Source organism: Talpa occidentalis, unplaced genomic scaffold, assembly GCF_014898055.3.
Source record: "Talpa occidentalis isolate TD23 unplaced genomic scaffold, MPIMG_talOcc4v2.1 talOcc4.11, whole genome shotgun sequence".
Classification (NCBI taxonomy): Eukaryota; Metazoa; Chordata; class Mammalia; order Eulipotyphla; family Talpidae; genus Talpa; species Talpa occidentalis.
Genome location: NW_023601104.1, coordinates 9,815,175 through 9,837,106, shown reverse-complemented (window position 1 = coordinate 9,837,106; position 21,932 = coordinate 9,815,175). Strand labels below are relative to the sequence as shown.

General features: G+C 42.9%; 1 protein-coding gene and 1 pseudogene across 1 annotated transcript in view; one reads left to right on the top strand and one right to left on the bottom strand.

Moving 5' to 3' along the window:
• GPR176 (G protein-coupled receptor 176) overlaps window positions 1-21,932 on the top strand; it is a 124,661-nt gene that overhangs the window by 996 nt on the left and 101,733 nt on the right. The window lies entirely within an intron of this gene.
• On the bottom strand, window positions 3,123-6,745 carry LOC119239540 (succinate dehydrogenase assembly factor 4, mitochondrial-like; annotated as a pseudogene).

The window sequence follows — 21,932 nt, the reverse complement described above, 5'->3', positions numbered from 1 at the left end:
TTGGGTAAGAGCAGTCTTAAAGTTTCAAAGTAGAAATGCATTACTTTTGGGTAGTCACCTGTGCATTCCATGGAAACCAAGTGAACTGACATCAAAAAGACTGGAAGAATTTTAAGTGTTTGGAATTTCCGCTTGTAGTTTCTCCACTTATCATCATGCTGTCTCACTATTATAGTACTAACCTTTTTTGTCTTGAGGGCGTTTTCAGGACTAGACACCCACATGTCTAGATACGTGTGCGTGTGTGTTAAGATGTGTTCTTATGAGTGGAGTGTTCAATGCATGTTAACAAAGCCCAAAATCCTGTGTGCTAAGGTCTGTCAGTACTCATTTAGCAAACAGCAAATGTTTACTCAACACCTACTAGGTGCCAGGCGCAATACATTGTATATTATTGGGAGTTAAATTCTAGTGTCCTCACATTTACTTCAGGGGTAGATTGTTGGGGCGACAGTAGAAGTGGCTGCTTTTTTTTTATCTCTGTAGTTATATATATGTATACATATATGTGTATATATATGTTTTTGTTTGTTTTCCCCATTGGTAACTTTAATCCTGAATAATGATGGTGCCTGGAGAAATTTTCCCAGTTTGACTCTCAAAATTTGAGTGCTGTTGAAATGGAAGACAGAGCATGTTTGTAAAGGGCATAGCTAAGTGTGGACATTTAACAAATATTTCTGCTTCTCATGTACTTACTACTCTTGTAACTGCTTTGGAAACTGCCCTATTTCAACTCTGCATAGCACTTTGATTTGCGAACACTGCTTTTGTAGATGTCCTTAAAGAGGTGACTGATTTTCTCCTTGATGTTTGCCTTGACTTGGCCTAGGTGGCCATATTTTGCACCTTGGCCATCGCTTGGACCCTGCTGAGAATTCTGTTTGCTCCCTTTTATTTTCAGAAAATATATAAGTATGGATACATTCCTGGGAATGTCAGAGCTGTAAAAAAGACATTTCTGTTTCTTAAAAGCTTAGATGGATCATAAAGTTCCCTGTACACTTACTACTTAGTGGTGGTCTTGTTTCATGGGCCACACATTGTTAGTGAAATTCTCCTGAAAATGCCAGTTGAAGCTCAGATTTTTGAGTTCCAAAGCCATGTACAGTCAGTTGCAAGGCAAGTAAATGTGGGAAACATAGTTTCATGAAGCCCCCAAAAAGACAAAATTCACAGATTAGGAATAGAAGAAATAATTTATCATGGTAAAGTCTATAAGGATGAAAATTAAATGGAGGAGGGGACAGTATAGACTCTGATTCAACGCACTTGTTTCTCCTATCCCCGAACATAGACCATTGAGTTTTTCATTTATTTTCCCCCTTTAAACAAATTCAAATACACTTCCTATATTATCTAAATAGATTTTTTTTTTTAGTGGGATTTCCAGAGGCCCACTATTAGATGAAGATAATTCCTTTCTATTATTGCTGTCTTGCTTCTCTTTCTCTCTCTTTTTTAAAAGATTTATTTATTTGTGCATACAAGAACTGGGGTATGGGTCAGAGGTGCAGGGAGTGAGAGCATTTACCAAAGACAAAGTGAGGAACAAAACAGGCAGACTGAAATACACTGCTGAGGGGAGCAGTGGGAGAGACAGGAGAGGTCTGCTGCGCCATGTGGGTTAGCTCCCTGGCAGGGGATTGAACTCCTGCTGCAGAGGCTGCAGATAGCTTCACAGAGCTGTGCTTAATCCCTTCTGCCACCTGGGAGGCCCTTTTGCTTCTCTTTTTGAAAACTGTTTTAGTTCCCTATCTTAGGAAAAAATCAGCAACTTGGGATAACTATAATATTCCAACTATAGGGGACATTATTTGCTGTGTTTAAAATGAATTTAAGAATTGCATGTATTTTTATTCAAATAATGTTTTTGAGTGTTTTTGTGTAAGTAGTATTTCTTTTTTCTTTTTTTAAAGATTTATTTATTTATTTATATAAGCACTGGGTACAGTCAGAAGTGCTGGAGGGTGAGAGAATTCACCAGAGCCAGAAGCGGGAACAGAACAGGCAGACTGACAAAATATACTGCGGAGGGGAGCAGCGGGCGTGGCAGGAGAGGTCTGCTCTGCCATGTATGAGTAGTTCCCTGGCCGGGGATCGAACTCATGCTGCAGTGGCTGGGGATAGCTTCTTAGTTTGCATCTTAACCCCTTGTGCCACCAGGGAGGCCTTTTTATGCTCTTGTATTCATTCCATCTCTCTGTTTTGTTTTTTTTTTTTTTTTAGATGCCTTTTGTTTTCTTGTCTTTTTGATGTCAGTGACCTTTTTCTGAGTTGTTTGTTTTTTCTCTTCCAAACTAATAGCATCTGCATTCCCATGGGTGCATGCTAAATAAAGAAACCATTGTGGGGGGCCTCCCTGGTGGCCTAGTGGATTAAGTCTCAGGGCTATCACTGCTGTGGCCTGAGTTGGATCTGGACCAGGGAGCTAACCCACATGTCAGAGCAGACCTCTCCTGTCTGCCCGCTACTTCCCTTAGCAGTATATTTCAGCAAATCCACACGTTCTGCTCCCCACTCTGTCACTGGTGAATCCTGTCACCCCCTGCACCTCTGTCCTATGTGTTGACCTTCATGGGCAACTGTGACCTGTTTGCTATCTGCAAATCACAACAGAGCATTCCTGTTTCATGGACAATAATTGCCTGTATCACGAGGCAGGCCCAAGGTCGCCTAGGCTACTGTTGACCTGATTATGTGACTGTCTCTATGGTGGTCTCAGGATAATTCTGCCTGTGATAATAGCAACACATATACATAGCAACACGTACACTTTGCTGAAACGAATGTTTCTTTCTTTTTTTCATTTAAAAAACTTTTATTTACACATGCATTTACAAACAACTGATTAATTTAAACTGAAACATGAAGTTAGTTTGCACCTTTAATGATCAGTTATATGCTCCCCAAGACATTAAAATTAAAATAGGTGCTAATAAAGAAACATTTTCCCTTTTCTAATTTATAGCAGCATACTGTCTTCCAAAATCATCACATACATATATATTTTTAAACACATTATAGAAATTGGATGATCTAAAGGATATAAGAAAGAAGATAATCAGAAATAATTCAGAGTACAGATTCAGAAAAATTAATGAGGTTAAAGAATATGCAGCTCAAAAATCAATGCAGCGTCCTGTTTGTTCCCCTCTCCGTATCGGGTAGGCTCTGGGCCCCTGGGTCCACCTTTTTCTTTGGTAACAGGATTTACATCATCTGGAAATTTTGTCAATGGTTCTTTCTCTAAATTGGAATCTTCTGGGGCATCAAAACGACCTACTGGTAACTTTGGCTTCTTAAGGGATTGTTTGACAGGTTCAGACTTCCCTCCTTGAGAACTTGCTTTTCTCAGAGAATGACACACATGGGGTGATCTTGCCACTCTCCAGGGTTCTGCCGGGACACGGCCCAACAGATGAGAAAGCCGTCATGGCGGCGACACCTGCAGGGTCTGCTTGGGGCCTAGGCCCTGCAGGGAGCCACCGACAGAGTCCACAAATGTTTCTTAACGTATGGTCACAATGTCCTTCATAAACCTTCGGCTCCCTGCCTCCCCCCCCCCTACACCTTATTCCTCATACCATTGTCTCATGATCAGCTTTTACTAGCCTGTATGATTTCAGTAAATGGCACAAGAACTTCTGCTGAAGTAGCAGAGTCCTGCCTTGCAAACCTGCTCCACAACTCTTGTGTCCCTCATCATGTTCCTGATGCAAAGTGGCAACAAAGTTTGTTGCAACAGGCCAACACCCCAGTTCTTATACAAGCAAGTTAAAAAAGCCATAGAAACCATTGTCGATGCAGATGTTGTTACGTTGATATATTGACCTATAAATGTACTTTGAAAATTTCTCTTAAGTAAAAGAGGTGGCTAATTTGAGCATTGCATGTATTTGACAGGTGATAGGGAGAAATAGGTTGGGTGGATCTTTCCGGAACCTCTAGTCATATCATATAGGATAGCCTATTGCATGGAAGGCTATTAGAAAAATTGAGGGTCTAAACACACACCTGGCATCTGAAAGAATGGGAGGGTATCACTTGATATTAGCGTCTTACTATATGGTTTTAGTTCCTTTTATTTCTTAAAAAATACTATTTCAGACTATTATCTTGAGATGCTTATTGTGTTCGCTGACTCTGTCTTACGGTAGGTCATTTCCTTTTGTGTTCCTAAGTTTTTATTGTGAACGCATATTTTTCTGAAGGAATCTGAGATCTTGTCTGTAGAAGTGGCCTCCGAACAGTTTCACATTTCTCACCAGGTGTTATAGACTTCAACCTTCTTGGCCTCTAAGATACTAGTTGATACTAGTTGAGACACATTGTCCTGTTATCTCTCTAAGGTAAAAGCATGGCTTTTTAACCTTTCTTTCATTGAAATGGCCAGCCTTTGAGGACTATGGGTTATATGTTTCCATTTCAACTATGTGCTGCTTCAGGTGGGTTTGAGGTCAATTTAATCCCTATGTGGATGATGTTGAAACCCAACGTTAGCTATAAGGGCCTATTTCTTGGTCTAAAAGTCATCCCTTAATGCCAGTACTCTGGTTTCTCTTTGAAACCACTGGGAATTTCCTTCTATTTCTTTAAACCCAGCTATGAATTTAAAGATTTATTTATTTATGCATACAGGAACTGGGGTACAGGCCAGAGATGTGGGGGGGGGGTGAGAGGGTTCACCAGAGACAGAGTAGGGAACAGAACAGGCAGACTAACTGAAATACTCTGCTGAGTGGAGCAGTGAGTGAGATAGGAGAGGTCTGCTGCACCATGTGGGTAGCTCCCTGGCAGGTCAGGGATCAAACTTGTGTTGTAGAGGCTGCAGATAGCTTCATAGTGCTGTGTGCCATGAGAGACTCTGAATTTAAAAGATGTGTTCTGTTTTGTCTACCATTCTGGGTGTTCATACAAATGTTCCAAATTCTGTCCTGTTAGTAGAATTGGAAGTTGGGAAATAAGTACAATACATCAAAAGCAGAAGGTGGGATGATTGCTGGACTTGATTTTAAGAGACATTTAGTCAAAGTTAAGGTACTATAAAGCTGAGGGGGGGGATCTCATTGGAGTAAAATTACTTTGGAATATTAAGGAAACTAATATTTACAAGTGGAACAAGAGAAGAGACTTCAAGAAAGTTTAGCAATCTAGCCTAAAAAATTAAGGATGTGTACATCTGTTTAATATGTTGCCAATATTTGATCATTTTTGACTATAATTTCATGTGGTTCAAACTAATAACTTTTCAAAAAAATATTTGTGTCAAAATTAGTTGGAGTTCATAGCATATGTTAATATTTATTTATGGGAAAATTACCTGATTATAAAGTATTGGAATGTTTATGTTATGTAAATTCAAGTTGATAGGAAGGAAAGAACTCTTGTTCTCTTGCGGGTTCCTAGAAGGAATAAAGCAGTCTGAGGTCAAGTGGGCATTTGGAAAGAATTATTGAAACCCATATTTTCTGATATACAGTGTGGGACTTATAAATTTTTATTGAGTGGATGAATGAATAAAATTTATGTTTCTGTTATTTTATACTTTATACATTAAAATTATTTTTTTCTCCTTTAAATTCCATAATTTCTAGGTGTCTGGGAATGTAGCTCCTACGTCAGGTTTGGAACCCACAACCTGAAGAGTGAGATCCTGGGAGGGGAGATTTTTAGCGCAAGTAGGTTTTTTGTTTTTTTTTTTTGTAAAGATTTATTTATTTATGCATACAAGAGCTGGGGTACAGGCCAGAGATGTGGGGGGTGAGAGGATTCACCAGAGACAGAGTGGGGAGCAGAACAGGCATATCTACTGAAATACACTGCTGAGGGGAGCAGCGGGTGAGTCAGGAGAGGTCTGCTGCACCATGTGGGTTGCTCCCTGACTGGCTGGGGATCGAACTGCAGAGGCTGCGGATAGCTTCATAGGTTGCATCCTAAACCCTTGAGCCACCAGTGAGGTCCCCATTCCTTCTTTCTTTAGAGGGATTTTTAAAAAATATTTATTTTATTTATTTTTTAAAAAGATTATTTATACAAGAACCGGGGTACAGGCCGGATGTGCAGGAGGGTGAGAGTATTCACCAGAGACAGAGCAGGGAACAGAACAGGCAGACTGACGAAATACACTGCTGAAGGGAGCAGAGGGTGAGACAGGGGAGGTCTGCTGTGCCATGTGGGATCCCTCGCCTGCTGGCCGGGATCAAACCTGCACTGCAGAGGCTGCCTGCGCCACCAGGGGGGGCCGAGGTCCCCATCTTTTGAGGGGGTTTAAAACTACAGAAAAAAATAACAAATGATTGTAAACCCACTTCTCTGAAATAACAAGTGTCAACATTTTGGCATATGTTTCTTATCTTTTTTATTTTATGAAAATAGAATATTACAGATATAATTGAATCTTCTTGTGCCTCTCCAATGTACAGTCTTTCCCTTCTATTCCAGAGCTCATGGCTATACTGAATTGTCCTGTATTAGCTACCTGTTTGTGTCCTTTTTTTGGTGCTGCCTGATGCCGGCCTGTGATCATGAAGTTTTTGGCAATTGAATCTTCATCAATGTCTGTTGCATGCACAGAAAATGTCATATATGATGTGAATTTCCAAATGATGGTCACCTCATCTAGGAAGACACTACACATAACAAATTCAGAATGTCTTTAATAAGGAAAGACAAGGAGAGTTTTGCTAATAGGAGATGGATACTTTCTATGCAGGGTAGGTATCCTAGACTTACCTGTGAACATGGTAACTACCAATCAAGAATACTGCTTAGGGCCTACCTGGTGGTGCAAGGGGTTAAGACACAGCACTATGAAGCTATGCACAGCCACCACAGTACCGGCCTGGGAGGTGACCCACCTGGAGCAGCAGACCTCTCCTGCCTCACCCGCTGCTCCCCTCAGCAGTGTATTTCAGTCAGTCTGCCTGTTCTGCTCCCCACTCTGTCTCTTCTCTCACCCTTGCATCTTTAGCCTACACCCCAGCTCTTGTATGCATAAATAAATAAATCTTAAATAAATCTTAAAAAAAAGAATACTGTTTAGCCTTACATTTGTTCCAGTTGTATAGTGTAAAATATATATCACATTATTCTGTTCAGTCATAACAACATTGTGAAATAATGTGGGGATATTTTCTTTTTTTTATTTTCTCAGCATTCCCTTTTCCCCTAACAACACTGCTCTCCCCGAATAGCATGTGCACACTGACTGTTGAACCTCCCTTCCAGTATTTATCGGGGTTCTTAGTTGCAGGCAACAGCCTGTTGTCAAAAGATAATACTACTACAACATTGTTCAGTAAAGAAAACATTTTACTTGCAAAAGATATGGACTTCAGGGAGTTCAGGTTTCATATGAAATTATACAATGGGTATTTAAAAGAAAGCAACTGCAAGATTACCAAGTTTACAGTCATTCTTTCTGTTCATTGTGGGGGAAAAGGGCAGTTATCTCATATGAGTTTTATTACCTTAATGTGCCATATCTTCAGATATCAGCATTGCAAATGTCAATAAAGCTGCAAAACAATAAAGTTTTTATTAGGAGTTGGTACTGTTGCGTTGGGACAACACCACACTGACAAACGTGGAGCAGGCTGCACAATGCAGGATGCTGCTGAAGAGCAAGATCCTGGCCCTTTTATTCACACACATAATTGGTTGTAAGGAGATTAAGGAGATTAAAGAAAGGGGAAAGGTGTAGAAGATGAGGGATTGTGAGTCTGCCCTCCAGGCACTTCTAATCTACTTAATGATACACCCCCTAATCCCTAGCCATGGTTCTAATCTTGTCAACAAGGCGCGCTCCGCTCCACTAATCAGCTTCTGGAGTCCCTTGTCATACATCGGTCCTCAGCCCCCCGGGCATTCCCGGTCATACCTCCTGATGTACATGTTATGCATTGGTCCTCAGCCCCCCCGGGCGTTCTGGACATACCTTGTGATGCATAACCTTCCCAGTGTGATCCAGCTTTGTGCTCTTGTTTGATCTGAAGGGCTTAAGGGTTTGGGCTCCTGTTCCTAACTGGCCGGGCCATTTTGACCTTGTTTAGGTGACAAAATAGCGGCCAAATAGGCTGCCTAGGAGTAGCAGACCCACAGGTACCTTACAGGAAAGGCTAAGGATTTGGGGGACCAGAGCTACATAGAGTGTTCCTGGGTCTTTTTAATGGAGGCCTTTATTTTGGGGGAGGAGAGGAACTCAGGGAGCAAGTGTTTGTTTTTTTCCCCTCTGATTGGGATATAATATGCACATCTTTGCATAATGCAGCGGGATAAGGTGTTAGTATTTCTTCTACACCAAATGAGCACGTTTCCAAAGGGAAGAAATTTATTATAGGTAATTAGGTTATTTACAGAATTTATGGGAGAGTCTGGGTTCCCAGCGTGGATGCCACCAAGCTAGGGACATCATCAAGAAATATGTACAATCATACAGTTGGTTTCAGCAAATCATGAGGCTGTTGTCATGAACTCATGATGTGAGGGATTAGATGCTAGAACCTTAGGGCACAGCTGGCCCCGAAGAAGCAAAGGGATCTGTCATTCCCTGTGCTTACAAGAAAACCTGATGACTGTGCTCATCACCACTTCACATAAATCATGTCCACTTTTCTTGGAACATCTGGGTAGAACCTAGATCAGACGCTTGCACCCTGTGAGGCTGTCTGAAAAGTGGTATTTTTAGGTTTCCAGCTTTTGTAGCAGAGGCTTGCAGATGGTTGAAAGATTATGGAATGAATATTTAGGGAACCAAACAGTGGTGTCTGCTGCTTTCTACTTCAGGCTGTTCCATCAGTGACTGCCTTCACGGGACGCTGTATTGCCCACTCCAACCCTGGGAGGGAGGCGGGCATGGGTGCGTGGTCAGGCATTGGTGGGCCCATGATCCTGGTTCCCTGTCTCCAGTGATTAGTCCTGAGACGGTCATGGGACCCCAGCTGGTCAAAGTTCTGCACAGAGGTGCTGGCAGAGAAGTCCTCTTTTCCCAGAGAGGCTGCTAAACAGGGGTAGATCAAGCCATGGGCGTCAGTTTAGGAGAGAATGAGGGCAGAGAGACGCAAAAGTGAAGATGCGAGAGGGCAGTGGGGGCGGAGGGAGAGAAACCATCCTGATGATGCTGTTTGACTCATTGGTGGTCCTGAACCTATGTTCTCCAATTCCATGATCCCCCAAAAATCATTATATCTCTTTGTACTTAAATTTGTGTGCTGGGTTCCTGTCACGTGCAACAGAAATATCCTGACAGATATATGTAGTATATTTGTCACCTTTCACATGCAGTATTTTCTTTTTAAAGATATATTTTTATTTATTTGTGCATACAGGAACTGGGGTGCAGGTCAGAGGTGCAGGAGGTGAGAGGATTCACCAGGGACAGAGTGGGGAGCATAAGAGGCAGATCTACTGAAATACACTGCTGAGGGGAGCAGCGGGCGAGTCAGGAGAGGTCTGCTGCACCATGTGGGTAGCTCCCTGGCCGGGAATTGAACTCTTACCGCAATGGCTCGTGATAGCTTAATAGCACTGAGACTTTAACCCCTGCACCACCAGGGAGGCTCTACACATGCGGTATTTGAGTAAGCAAAATCAAGGGGGTCGTGACTGTTTCATTATCAGCCCACTCACCACCACGCAGGGCCTGATGCAGTGGCAGTCTGATGCCCAGGAAAGAAGAATGGCTGAAGCCCAGAGCCTGGAGAATTGACCGGGAGCAAGAGACAGGCTTGTAGCTGGAGATAGCTGGAGATACTCATGGGCCCTGAGGCAGACTGGCAGTGCCAGAGGTAGGGAGTGAAAGGTCACACTCAAGTCCAGGGATGTTAAAAGTGGCAGAAAGCCAGGGGTGTGTTTTTATAGGCCCGCTAGTATGCAGAGGCAGAAGCACAGAGGAGAGCCTACCAGATCAGGAAATACTATGGCTGCTGTCCTGACTGTCCTGCATCAGCATATAGCCTCTGATTCTTATTTCTGTTCAACAGCTTTTTGAAAAATCAAGTTACTTATATATACAGTGATCGATAGTATGAAAGTTCAGTAGTAGGAAACAGCAGCTGTGTTAGAAAAGGGAACTAATGCCATTATTAGGTGCGGATTCTCAGGAAAGGATGAGCTCAACAGTCTGTGGCCAGATGCTGATTTCCTCATTACTGTATGTAAGAACTTCCAGAGAGGTTAGCAGGCAAGGCTGTGGGTGAGTTCTGTGCCACCATCAGTTATGGGTTGGAGATGAAGTCCCAGACACCAGACAGGTATATAGTTTGGGAAGAGAGCTGCTCTGTTTTCTACTTCAAATTTTACCATAGCCAGTGACCAGCTCCCACCACTCTCAAAACAGAACTCTTCTGTAGGGGTGAAATGCATGTCCTTAGCTGATCCAAGCCCAGAGCATGATGGCGGGGAGAGCAGGAGTTTTGTCAGCATAAGGTCCAGGCATCCAAGTACAGGAAAGAATTTGGCCAGATTCACGTGGCCAGTGCCAAGTAAAATAGATCATACAAAGACAGAAGGTGTAGAATGAGGGACAAAAGGTAGACAAGTAGAGAAGTTATCCCATACCACTTGAGTCACTTTTCAGTTTCTTCAACATGTGTAACTCCATTCCACTAAAGGCTGTTGTCCTTGCTGTTCTGTTTGCCTTGGAAAGTTCTTCCCTAGATGCTTCCTGGGTGGTTGATGTTCATCCTTCATTTATTCATTTATTTGTTTGCTTGTTTATTTTTATTAATTTTTTAAAGTTTTTTTTATGATTACAAGAACTGGGGTACAGGCCAGAAGTGTGGGAGGTGAGAGAATTCACCGGAGACAGAGTGGGGATCAGAACAGGCAGACTGACAGAAAGACACTGCTGAGGGGAGCAGTGGGAAAGTCAGGAGAGGTCTGCTGCGCCATGTGGGTAGCTCCCTGCCCGGGGATCGAACTTGTGCTGCAGTGGCTGCCAATTGCTTCATAGGCTGTTTTAACCCCCTGTACCACCAAGAAGTCCCCATGTTTGCCCTTTGAATTGTAGCACAGATGTCACTCCTCCAGGACAGCTTCCTCTGTAGCAATTGTAGCCTCAGAGATTTTTTTTTTTTAATAATTTGTTATTCTTCCAGATAAACACATTTTAAAAAGATTTATTTATTTATGCATACAAGAGCAGGGGTACAGGCCAGAGGTGTGGGGGAGTGAAAGGACTCACCAGAGACAGAGTGGGGAACAGAACAGGCAGACCGACCAAAGTACACTGCTGAGGAGAGCAGCGGGTGAGCCAAGAGAGGTCTGCTGTGCCATGTGGGTGCTCCCTGGCCAGGGATCAAACTCGTGCTGCAGAGGCTGCAGACAGCTTCACAGGCTATGTCTCAACCCCTTGCACCACCAGGGAGGCCCATCTCAGAGATCTTTTATGATGCTCTCTCCCTCTCCAACAGAATACAGAGCCCTGAGGACAGAGACTTTGATTCATGTATTGCTGGGCATATCTAGATCAGTGCCTAGCATCCAACTGCTGTTGAAATAGTATTGATTGATTGAATGAAATGCTTGGGGGCAGTTAACTAAAAAATCATGATCTTGATTTGCATGAGTCTTAGAAACTTTCTGAAAATAAAAATGAATTTTGCCCACAGACGCAGACACATGGAGTGATATCCAGTGGCCTGTGGCAGTGTTCATAAAGACTAGACAAATATCTGGAGAAACAGTAGGTCTCTTGGTAGGAAATCCATAAGGACCGAACTTATAGCCTGATTTAAATGACAGTGAGCCTATAAAATAAGAGTCAGCATTTTGAACCAGACAGCATGTTTACTGGGATGTCATTATAACTTTTAGAGGATTTTGGATCCTAGACAAAGTGAAAATTATTGCTAGAAGCAGCCTGGGGGCATGAGCCTACCCTCAGAGAGGCGGAGAGGGAGCATTGCCATCAGGAGCTTCAGGGTGGCTTATACTGAGGCAGATGGCTCCTGCTGTGTGTGAGATCAGAGTGGTATCTTTGTATTCTGTCAGCTCTTAGGGAGCCTCTCCTTCCACTTGTCCATGTGGGAAGCACAGTGGTAGAAAGAGGGGTGTTGAATAAAGTCTGAAAACAATATGCATTTTTTTTTGTGTGTGTGTGTGTTTAAAACATTTATGTATTTATGCATACAAGAACTGGGGTGTAGACCAGAGTTGTGGTGGTTGAGAGGATTCACCAGAGAGAATGGGGAGCAGAACAGGCAGATCTACTGAAACACACTGCTGAGGGGAGCAGCGGGCGAGACAGGAGAGGTCTGCTGCGCCATGTGGGTCAGCTCCCTGGCCAGCTGGGGATCCAGCTTGTGCTGCAGTGGCTGGAGATAGCTTGACAGCGCTGTCTTTAACCCGAGCGCCACCAGGGAGGCTCCTCTAGCCAAGTGTTAAAGAGATAAACTGTAGGCTCCTGCTAAGGCATGGCCCTCCCTTTCCCTGGTCCTTAGTCTGGATCAACTAAGGACATGCATTTCACCCCCACAGAAGTGTTCTGTTTTGAGGGTGCTGGGAGCTGGACACTAGCCATGGTGAAATCTGAAGCAGAAAACATGGAGCAGCTCACTCCCTAACCATATACCTGCCAGATATCAGGGACTTCAACTCCAACCCATAACTGACTGTGATGCTAGTATGTTTCCCAGGACTCATTACCACACTGAGTGGGGTCATTTCATGTCAGGTACCTTCTTCAAAGAAAGGTTCAAGCAAAGGTCCTAACCCCCAACAACTCAGAATGTCACCTAATTTGGAAATAGCATCTTTGAAGATATAGTTACTTAAGAGAGGTCATACTGGGGAGTAAGGTGAAACCTTAAGCCTACTTGACTGGTGTCCTAAGAAGGCCACATGAAGACAGACACACAGGGAGAGCACCGTGATGAGGGCGGAGGCTGGAATTGTGCAGCTGCAAGCCAAGGAACACCTAGGAAGCAGAAAGGAGTCTCCCGCGGGCTTCAGAGGGAACATGGCCCTGCTAGCATGTTGATTTCAGACTTCTAGCATCCCTAGCTGTGAGACCATCTATTTCTGGTCCTTTAAGCCTCTTGGGTTGCAGCGCTTAGTTATGGCAGCCCATAAACTAATACACCAAGGCAGCCAGCAGATAGTAGATTGAAAATCCTGTGCGCTACTGAATACAGCGGGTTTTACTAACAAGTCAGTCAAAGCATCTTCAGCCGATAGAATGTGAATCAGTGTAATGAAGAGTAGTCATCACGGGTTCCCTACACTGGCGTATGTACAGCTTTCAGTACCTTTAAAAAACTTAAACCTTTTATTTATTTATATTAAGATAATGTTTTGGTTTACAACATTGTATATGATTTAGGGGAATAGGTTCAAATCTCTTCAGATCTATTTTACTCCTCCCTCCTTCCCCTACCCCAACACACCCATAGACCTCCACCATAGACCACTGGGCTCCCTCCCTGGTTTTTCCTACCCACAACCTGCCCCTCTGGTAGGCTCAATTCTGCAATCAGATTTCTGGGGTTTTCTTTGGTTTACTTTTTTCTGTTCCTTTGTTTTGTTTTCCTATGTTCCATATATGAGTAAAATCATCCCGTGTTTGTTTTTCTCTTTCTGACTTATTTCACTCAACAATCTCCTCCAATTCCATCCATGTTGTTGCAGATGATAAGATTTCATCTCTTTATAGCTGAGCAGTTGTCCTGTGTGTGTGTGTGTGTGTGTGTGTGTGTGTATCTTCCTAACCCAGTCATCTTTTGTTGGGTACTTTGGTTGTTTTAATAATTTGGTTATTGTAAATGCTGCTGCAATGAACATAAAAGTGCATATATCCCTTTGAATTAGCATTTTTACATAAATATTATGGGGAATTGTTGGATCATATGGTAGAGCAATTTTTAATACTTTGGGTAACCTCCATATTGTTGTCCATCAGGGTTAGAGAAGTCTGCATTCCCACCAGCAGTGTGGGAGGGTTCCCTTTTCTCCACATCTTCACATTCACATCATCTTTTTCGATGTGGGTCTTTCTCACAGGTGTGAGGTGGTGTCTCATTGTGATTTGCATTTCCCTGATGATAAGTGATGATGAGCATTTTTTTCAGGGGCATGTTGGCCATCTGTTTTTGAAGAAGTACCTATTTAGCGCTTCTGCCCATTTTTTGATTGGTTTGTTTTCGTGTTGAGTTGTACCAGTGAGTAGATTTTGTATATTGGCCTCTTGTTGGATGTATGATGTGCCATTATGTTTCCTCATTAAGTAGGTTGTCTTTTCATTTTAACAATAGTTTATTTCTGTGCAGGGCTTATTAGTTTGATGGAGTCCCATTAATTTATTTTTTCCTTTATTTTTTTTGTCATTGGAAATGAGTCCCCAAAGATGACACTGAAGCCAGTGTCATGGAATATTTTGCCTATGTTTTCTTCTGTGTATTTTATTAAATCTTTTATTTTGAGTTAATTGTGCATTCATGTGTAGTTGTAAGAAATACTGCAGAGATGCTGTGTACTTTTTTTAAAAAAGATTTTTATTTATTTATGCATAGAAGAACTGGGGTATAGTCCAGAGATGTGGGGGGTGAGAGGATTCACCAGAGACAGAGTAGGGAACAGAACTTGTGGATTGACTGAAATACACTGCTGACTCGCCTGAGCAGCAGGCGAGTCAGGAGAGGTTTGCTGCACGTTGTGGCAGAGGTCTGCTGCTCCGCCCTGGCTGGGGATTGAACTTGTGCTGCAGTGGCTGTGGATAGCTTCATAGGTTGTGTCTTAACCCCTTGCACAAGCAGGGAGACCTTGCTGTGTACTTTTTTTTAAAGATTTATTTATGCATAGAAGAACTGGGGTACAGGCCAGATGTGTGGGGGGTGAGAGGATTCACCAGAGACAGAGTAGGGAACAGAACAGGCAGACTGACTGAAATACACTGCTGAGGGGAGCAGCGGGAGAGGCAGGAGAGGTCTGCTGCACCACATGGGCTTCTCCCTGGATGGCTGGAATCGAACCCGTGCTGCAGAGGCTGTGGACAGCTTCACAGAGTGGCGCTCAACCCACTGTGCCACCGGGGAGGCCCCCTGCTGTGTAGTTTTTACCCAGTGTTCCCCAGTAGTACACGAGTGGTGTGTGCCTATGCTGGGTACAATAGCATAACCAGGATATTGACATCAATATTGTCAAGATACAGAACATTTCCATCATCATTAATATTCCTCTCCTTGCTCTCCAGCCTAGTAAAGGTACTTCAATAAGTTCATCTCTTGCCCCTTAGGTTTCTCAGACAGGAACCAGTCACAATTCACTGTGACTCCCAATTTCAGGAGACACAATCAAGCTGTCTGAATAGACTTGTTGAAGCTCCTTTTTTAGGTTTGAAGGAAGGGATGAGCAACCCGTCCCTTCCTGGCTGGGTGGGTAGGACTCAGTACCTGCTGACAGCTCTATTTATACCCTCCAGTCAGGTGAAGATATAAGTGTTATAACCATTTGACCATCACTTTGAAAAATTTGCACTTTGATTTGACACCTTACTTTGGAATGCTCCATCTATTGTATCTTGTGCCTTGGTAGAATTTTCCAGTTCCAAGAACAAAATAGTATGTTAATTTAGAAATACTTTTTGTCTACTCAAAATTTATGAATGAATTTTGTTCAGATTCTACACATACTTCTTTGACATCGGCAACTGTCTTTTCTGGAGCCACTTCATACAATTTTCAGGGCCCATTATCATTTTAAAAGATATGTTTATTTATGCATACAAGATCTGGGGTGCAGGCCAGAGATGTGGTGGGTAAGAGGATTCACCAGAGACAGAGTGGGGAACAGAATTAGGCAGATTGACTGAAATACACTGCTGAGGGGAGCAGCGGGCGTGACAGGAGAGGTCTGCTGCGCCATGTGGGTCATCTCCCTGGCTGGCGATCGAACTCATGCTGCAGTGGCTGCGGATAGCTTCATTGTGCTGCGTCTTAACCCTTTGCACCACCAGGGAGGCCCAGGGCCCATCATCATTAACTTCCAAGCTGTGTGAGTGGGACACTGCACCTCTATAAAATCATGTATGATGTGGCCACTGAAATTTCACTGTAAGTCATAAGAATGGTTATTCTGATTTCTTTATGGCAGGAATGATGAATGATACTGTCACCTCCTTTTCCCCCTATTCCATCAAATGGCTTTTATAGAAAGCCTAAGTTGAATGAGGTAAATATCAGGTCCTTGTGCCTTCTCCAAACAAAATTCCAATTAGAGTGATTTATTTTTTGTTCCAAATAAAGTAATTGAGAGAGTGCCTGCTATTAAGAGTGACTTTTTATTTTCTGAGCGAGAATGTTTGAGGACACCTGTGCCTCATTTAGAGGGTATGTGATATTTATTCCCTGATTCCCCAGGCATCCCTATGTGTACTCATTTGCACCTTTAATTTCAGCTACTTTTTGTTGGGACTTCCTGCGTAGTTTCTTAGGACAAGAAACACTTCCAGAGGCTGCTAAATGGAAAGGAAAGAATAACTCTCTGAAGTCAACTTGAGTGTGAATTTAATTTCCAGGAACACAGAGTTCAAGCAAGACTCAAGCCGAGACAAAATAATCCAATTTCGATTCCCAGACCCTGTCATTGATTGATGAGAATAGCACCTTTGTATTTGTCCTGTTGTTTCTATGGCCTTTTCCCAAGGCTGCAAAGCTTTAGCAGTGATGATTCTACAAATTATCAGAAGCCCTAAAATGAAACTTTCTACTTCTACCACATGAAAGGCAGGATTAGGGTCTAGAGAGTACCTGCCTATTTCTCTGTGGGCTGCCGCTGTTGTTAAGATTGAATGGGACTTTACTTTGAAAAGGGCTAAATCATTTTCCTTGTTAGTAACAAGTCAGTGGGCTCTGATTGGTAAGGCTCACACCAAGTGCTTAGGAAGGGCGAGTTCTAGCCTGGTCCTGCTGTTGAGTGGTGGGTCGACTGTTGGTAAGTTACTCTGCCTCTCTTTGTGATTGTAATTGGGAGGCAGACATCTTAAATCCGGTGTACATAAAAGTCACTTGTTAAAAACACAGATTCTTGAGTTCCACCACAAGAAGTTCTGTTTTATGGGTTTGGCATTGGTTCTTGGAGACTGTATTTTTAATAAACACCCCGTGTGATTTTGATGCTAGTTCTTCACACTTTAACATGGATCAAAGGGAAGCCCTGCCTACTTTTTAATGTCTGTGAAGAGGACAGGTGGGCATCACACACACTGCTAGGTGATAGCTCCAGAATCAAGCCATGAAGGTAGATGCCAGGAGGATGGGAAGGGAGAAGACTTGTTATTTAAGTGTCTGGGTCCCTAGAATTTTTTCTTTCCTCCTAGGGGAATAATAGCATTGCCTTCAGCCTTATTCTTGCAGAGAAGTTGTTTGGGAAGAAGTAGGGATTTAAACTGGGGTTATTGGTACCAGTTCTACCTATCTTTTAATAGTTGGTGTTGCTTAAGGTCTCAAGGTAATATGGAAAAAGTACAGTATGAATAGGTAGGGCTTCTCAAATATGATTTAGATAAAGAAAGTTACTTTGAACTAGGGGCCTCCCTGGTGACACAGGGGATTAAGCACAGCACTGTGAAGCTATCTGCAGACTCTGCAGCACGAGTTCGATCCCCAGCCAAGGAGGTGACCCACATGGCATAGCAGAACTCTCCTGTCTCGCCTTCTGCTCCCCTCAGCTGTCTGTTTCAGTCAATCTGCCTGTTCTGTTCTCTGCTCTGTCTCTGGTGAATCCTCTCACCCCCACACCCCGCACCTCTGGCCTGTACCCCAGTTCTTATATGCATAAATAAATACATCTTTTTAAAAAAGTTTATGAATGAGATAATCTAATTTCCTAATCCTGCCTCTGCCAAACGTCCCCTTTTCAATCCATGTCCTATAAGCAATCATCGAAATATTTATTCAAAAAGTCAGGGAGGGAGTTCTGATAGTTGCTTCTTGAGGTATATCCTTTTACGATGACTCTTCTATTATCTCCTTTACCTCCCAACCTAATGGCTCAATCTGGAGGATCAGATAGAATATTTAGCTGCCAGAAAAATGATAGAACTGTCTGAAGTTACATAAATTGGAAAAGACTAAATCATCCTTTTATTTGTTACATGCATAATTTAAAAACAAATCACAGAATTTTCATTGAGATTGAAATTTAGACAGTGTGTCCTGTCTTATCTGAGTTCATCATATACTACTCCTAGTGTTTTGTGATTCTTTACCCTTTGGGCATTTTGTTTGCATTATGCATCACCTTTTGGAACTTTCTGAAACCTACATATCAAGAATTCCTTGAAATTCTACCTGCTTGCTACCTGTCTGAGCTTCTCTGTATCACTGAGATGTTTTAAGCCTATGTTTAGAGCCCCAAACTGGAAAGCGAAGTCTTTATCTGCACTGGCTGTGTAGATAAGGGAACACGAAAAATGTAATACAGGGTCATTTTCAGCTTGGTACAAAAGAGAACAGAGGAGATGAGTGGGTGATCAGAAGGACCAATTAAGGGCTATTAGTTTTGGGGAGAATTGTGACTGATTTAGCATGCAAATCTCTTGTTAGAACACGAACAACAACGGAGCATGTGGGCAGCATTAAAAGTACACTCCATTCAATGTGGCCTGCTTATTAGGCTCCCTCGCTGTTCATATAAGGCATCCTTAATTTTGAATATGGGTATTTATGTACTACCTTAAGTTATAGAATGAAAAACTAGTATGCATCTCTGCTGTTCTTTTTTAATTTTAACATGAATCTTGTGTTTTGGGGCAGTTTGGCATTCAGGTTGAACTGAAGTCAATATCCTGTGGACTTCATGTTTTTGTTTTTTTTTTTTAAAAGATTTTATTTATTTATTTATTTATACAAGCACTGGGTGTACAGTCAGAAGCGCGGGAGGGTGAGAGAACTCACCAGAGCCAGAGTGGGGAGCAGAGCAGGCAGAAGGACCGAGGCACACTGCTGAGGGGAGCAGCGAGCGGCAGGAGAGGTCTGCGCGCCATGTGGGACCCTCCTCCAGTGGCCGGGGAGCAGCCGGGGATCAAACCGGCACTGCATAGGCTGCAGGCAGCTTCGCAACCTAGCGGTCAACCGCTGCGCCACGGGGGAGGCCCTGGACTTCATGTTTTTATTTTATTTTGTTTTATTTATTTTTAAAGATTTATTTATTTATGCGTACAAGAACTGGGGTACAGTCCAGAGGCGCAGGAGAATGAGAGGATTCACCAGAGACAGAGTGGGGAGCAGAACAGGCAGATTCACTGAAAACACTGCTGAGGGGAGCGGCAGACAAGTCAGGAGAGGTCTGCTACACCATGTGGGTAGCTCCCTGGCCAGGGATCTAACTCATGCCGCAGTGGCTGAGGATAGCTTCATAGGTTACGTCTTAACCCCTTATGCCACCAGGGAGGCTCTTCCTTAGTCTTATTTTTAAAGATTTATTTATTTATGCATACAGGTTCAGGGCAGAGGGCCAGGGGTGAGAGAATTCACGAGAGACAGTGTGGGGAGCAGAACAGGCAGACTGACTGAAATACACTGCTGAGGGGAGCAGTGGGTGGGACAGGAGAGGTCTGCTGAGCTATGTGGGTCACCTCCCTGGCAGGGGATTGAATTCCTGCTGCAGTAGCTTCATAGTAGTATGACTTAACCCCTTGTGCCACCAGGGAGGCCCTGAGTCTGATTTTTAAAAAGGTAGACTTAGCCATTGCTCTGTCATTAAAGAGGAAACATAATATTTTTAATTATTTTTTCATTGTATGAAATAGTCTAGCTGACCTAAACAGTGTTTATTGATCTAGCTTCCTGCGAAGGAAACAATAAAATAAAAATAACAAGTTTTATTAGATAAGAACGTTTTCACTAATGTCCACAGAGACGGTAATGAATGGTAAAGTTTTCAGATGATAGTTCAGAACTTTGACAATATCTTGCATAGGCAACCCTTGAACTCAGGAGGGCAGGATCACTAGTTCAGAGAGTGGGCTCACGCAAGTCATTAAATTAGTTGGGATTTCTTGACAATAACACCAAATAGAAATGGAGAACTGCCTTTAGAAATGGGCCTCCTTGGTGGCATAAAGGGTTAAGTCTCAGCACTATGAAGCTAGTGCCAGCCACTGCAGCACACTGCAGCAGTAGTTCATCCCAAGCCAGGAAGCTGACCCATGTGGTGCAGCAGACCTCTCTTGTCTTGCCTGCCTTTTCAGCTCCCCACTCTGTCTGTAGTGAATCCTCTCATCTCCTGCATCTCTGGCTTACACCCCAGCTCTTGTATGCATAAATAAATAAAATAAATCTTTAAAAAAAAATAAACAAGACAGACATTGAGGCCTTGATGGATTATTAGCTGATGACTCCAACTAAAATGGCTTGTGACTTTGAAATAAATTAAGGCAAAAGAAATAAGACTATTGGCAAATAAAAACATTTTAATAAAATTTAAAAATATTTCCCATAGCTGTGGTCATTATCTCTCAGGTTACAAATGCAATTTGCTATCAAATGTGTCGTTGCTATGGCACTTGCACAAATATGAGACAGGATGGGGAAGGGTCGAGGATGAAGGGCTAATAGACCTAAAACCTTATTTGCAAAATGGTCTTCATGTATATATTCCAGAGGCAAGTCTTAATCCTTTGTACACTATAGGTTTTCTGTAAAGTGTGTAGAATGAGTATAAATATATATGAATATTTAAAATTAAGGCACTATTTAAAATTAAAGAGTTGTTCTTTATAGTGTGGTTTTGTTTTGTTGGATTATATAGTTTCTTAGATTCCCATCACTGTAGAGAAAAGCATGTGAAAGGCAGTAAGAATTACTGATACAATTTCTCTTTTCCCCAGGGATGTGGGACTGTTGATGAATTGTTTTCTAGTTTAAATGCCTGGGAGCTCTAGTTTCTTTTCATTCATTTGCTCGCTGGTCTACTTCTGGGAAATGACTCTCTAGGTTTATGTTGCCTTTTAGGTGTGTGTGAGTGTGTGTGTGTGTGTGTGTGCAAATTTGAGCTGAGCTCTGCCTCAGGCAACTGTGCCAGAAAACCAAGAAGCCACAACCAGAGCTAGAGGCAGTGTTTTAAATTGTGAAAGTTCATAGTCATAATAATCTGTCTTTTTAAAAAAGGATTTATTTATTTATGCATACAAGAACTGGGGTACAGGCCAGAGGTACAGGGGTAAGAGGATTCACCAGAGAGAGTAGGGAGCCGAACAGGTGCATTGACTGAAATAACACTGCTGAGGCGAGCAGCGGGAGAGACAGGAGAGGTCTGCTGTGCCATGTGGGTAGCTCCCTGGCCAGGAATCGAACTCAGGCTAAAGTGGCCGGAGATAGCTTGATAGCACTGAGACTTTAACCCCTGTGCCACCATGGAGGCCCCATAATAATCTGTTTTGTGAAATAGTACTTGGATCATGCCAAACTCATTCCTCTTTTGAAGATAATGTTCTTTGGATGAAAATAGGACTGTAGATAGAATAGTTTTAGGGAGTGGGCCACACAAATCTGGAACCTGCAGTTATGTCCTGTTTCTGCCACTCACAGCATTTTGTCCTTAGTTCAACTGTTAATGTTTTTAGAACATTGCAAAGTAATACATAATTTAGAAAGCATGGAAGGGAGGAGCACAGGGAACTGTGGTGATGGTGCATTGGTGAGGGAAATTCTAAGGGGACTACACCTGGGGGGGGGGTGGTGGGAAGCAAACATTGTTTAAAAACTAACAATAAGGACCTCCCTGGTGGCGCAGCAGGTTGAGCGCAGAGCTGTGAAGCTATCAGCAGCCTCTGCAGCCTGGGTTTGATTCCTGGCCAGCCAGGGAGAAACCTACATGGCGGGGGCAGACCTCTCCTGTCTCGCCCGCTGCTTCCCTCAGCAGTGTATTTCGTCGGTCTGCCTGTTCTGTTCCCCACTCTGTCTCTGGTGAATCCTCTCACCCTCCTGTGCCTC